Source organism: Danio rerio, chromosome 24 (genome assembly GCF_052040795.2).
Source record: "Danio rerio strain M-AB ecotype USA chromosome 24, GRCz13ab, whole genome shotgun sequence".
Taxonomy (NCBI): Eukaryota; Metazoa; Chordata; class Actinopteri; order Cypriniformes; family Danionidae; genus Danio; species Danio rerio.
In genome coordinates, this window is record NC_141044.1 from 35,545,001 (window position 1) to 35,547,500 (window position 2,500).

The 2,500-nt window shown below is 32.6% G+C and overlaps 1 protein-coding gene across 10 annotated transcripts in view; it reads left to right on the top strand.

Annotated features, from left to right (window-relative positions):
* pde1ca (phosphodiesterase 1C, calmodulin-dependent a) overlaps positions 1 to 2,500 on the top strand; it is a 203,529-nt gene that overhangs the window by 23,530 nt on the left and 177,499 nt on the right. The gene's annotated exons all lie outside the window — the stretch shown is intronic.

Consider the following 2,500-nt stretch of genomic DNA (forward strand, 5'->3'; position numbering starts at 1 on the left):
CCTTAATGCTCTGTGATTATCATAATACTTACAGTAATAATGCTATAATAATATAATAAATAACACTAATAAAATTATTATTCATTTTGTTTTTAGTATGGGTTTATTGTTTTACTAGTTGTATTATTGTTGTTGTTAAAAATATTTAGTACAACAGAAATTATTTATCGATGTCAACATCATCATCATCATCATCATCATTATTATCAGTTTCTTAATAAACTTTACTAATGGTTACTAATTGTAATGGTTGAATTTTAAATTCTTAAAATATTATAAATTATTTTCATATCAAGTTCTAGTAGAAATACTGTTACTGTTGGTTTGATTTACACTACTACTAATACTACTACTACTACTACTACTACTTATAATATTAATAATAATAATAATAATAATAAAAACAATAATAATAATTGTGAATTTTTTTATATGAAAACATAACATTAATAATTTCTCATTTTTGATTATTGTTTTGTTGTTATTTTAAAACATGTAAAAAGTTAACTAACAGTTAATAATAATAATAATAATAATAATAATAATAATAATAATAATAATAATAATAATAATAATAATAATAACAACAACTATAATAATAATAATAATTATAATAATTTGGAATATTTATAAATAAACATTAGTAAACTAGAAATATGTTAATAATTTATAGTGTTATTTTATTATTACTATTATTATTTATTGATTCATTTATTTGCCTTTGGCTTAGTCCCTTTATTCATCAGGGGTCGCCACAGTGGATTGAACCACCATCGTATCCAGTATATGTTTTATGCAGCTGATGCCCTTCCAGCTGCAACCCATCACTGGGTAACATCCATACACATCCATAAACATGAGTCACATACATACACTATGGACAATTTAGCTTACCCAATTCACATATAGCACATGTCTTTGGACTGTGGGGGAAACCGGAGCACCTGGAAGAAACCCACGTGAACACAGGGAGAACATGCAAACTCGCCACAGAAATGCCAACTGATCCAGCCGGGATCTTCTTGTTGTGGGGCGACAGCGTTACCCACTGGGGTTGAACGACTTTAGATTTTTTAAAGTCAGCATTTATGTTATTAGTCGAGTTGATGTCAAGTAGTTGCTGGTGACGCCATCAATAAAACAAGTTGCAAATGATTTACAACATTCCACAATTATAATAAAAATATTCACTTAAAGTTCATGTAAATCATTGACGTTGACATAAGAAAAATAACATTTAAATAAATTTTAGTAATCCGAGGGCAGTTTCATTTTTGAACCTACCCTGCAGGCACAGGACGTCAACATGACGTCATATTGACGTTGTACTCCAACGTACCCCAACGTCATGGGGATGTTGGATTTTGTTTCGAAATGAAAATCGGGTTGACGTCAGAACCCAATGTTAGGTCGACGTCAATGTCCAACGTTCAACCTAAAATCAACCTAAAATCAACCAAATATCAACATCTAATCATGTTACACCTTGATGCTGTGTGGACGTTATCACTATAACATCTATCAGACGTTAGATTTTGTTCACTGTCCAACACAGCCTAAAATCAACCAAATATCAACGTCATTTGATGTCGTCATTGGATATCAAAATAACTTTGTCCTTAGACGCTGGCTACATTGAATTTTAGTCACCTGACGTCATGACCTAAATCTAACCTAATATTACAAAATTTGAGCAGAAACACGTTTAGTGTAAAAAATTCAATAAAAAAACACCATAGCAGACCAGTCAGAGAATGTTAGCATGTGGAATCTATTGAATTTAATCATGCTAATGTTTTGGAGTTCTCCAAGACTTATTTAAACAATTTAAAGAAAGGGCGTTTGAAACATGTCAACACATCTATGGTCAGCATCAACCCGATACATCAATGTTTATAGAAAGTTTTGACCCTGACAAAACATGAGGGTTAAATTACTCTCAGTGTTTGTGTTTCTGCATGTGCGAAGGTTCCAGCAAAGACTTCAGAGATGTCTCAAGGCACCACCGATCTTAACACAGATAAACACAATTGAATTGGCTTTCCTCACATGCAAATTCCCTGTCTTCTGTTGTGTCATAGTAACACAAAATCTCAACAAAGTGATTGTCTCTTTTACTCAGTCTCTATTGGTTTCTCCCAGTCGCCTGAGTACAATTAGATTACATAAGAAATAACTTTTTTTTTTTTTTACATGAAATGAGTCACACTGCTCTGTGTTCTCCAAAAAAGCCTGACTTCATTTATTGCGGGACACAGTTTCAGGACGTTGATTCCTCTGACAGGGTTTAAGCCATTTAGGCTCTGAACAATGAGAGCTCGAATGGCAAAGTGACATGACAGTTGTTGTGGCAGAACATCGGATGGTGGTAATTATACTCCGAAAAGGTCAAGGACTTATATAACAGAGCACAATCAGGAGATGAAGAAGTGGGGAATCCACAGCCTTGCTTAAAGGGTACACATTAGAACCCTTTTCATTAAATGTGAAATACATCTGC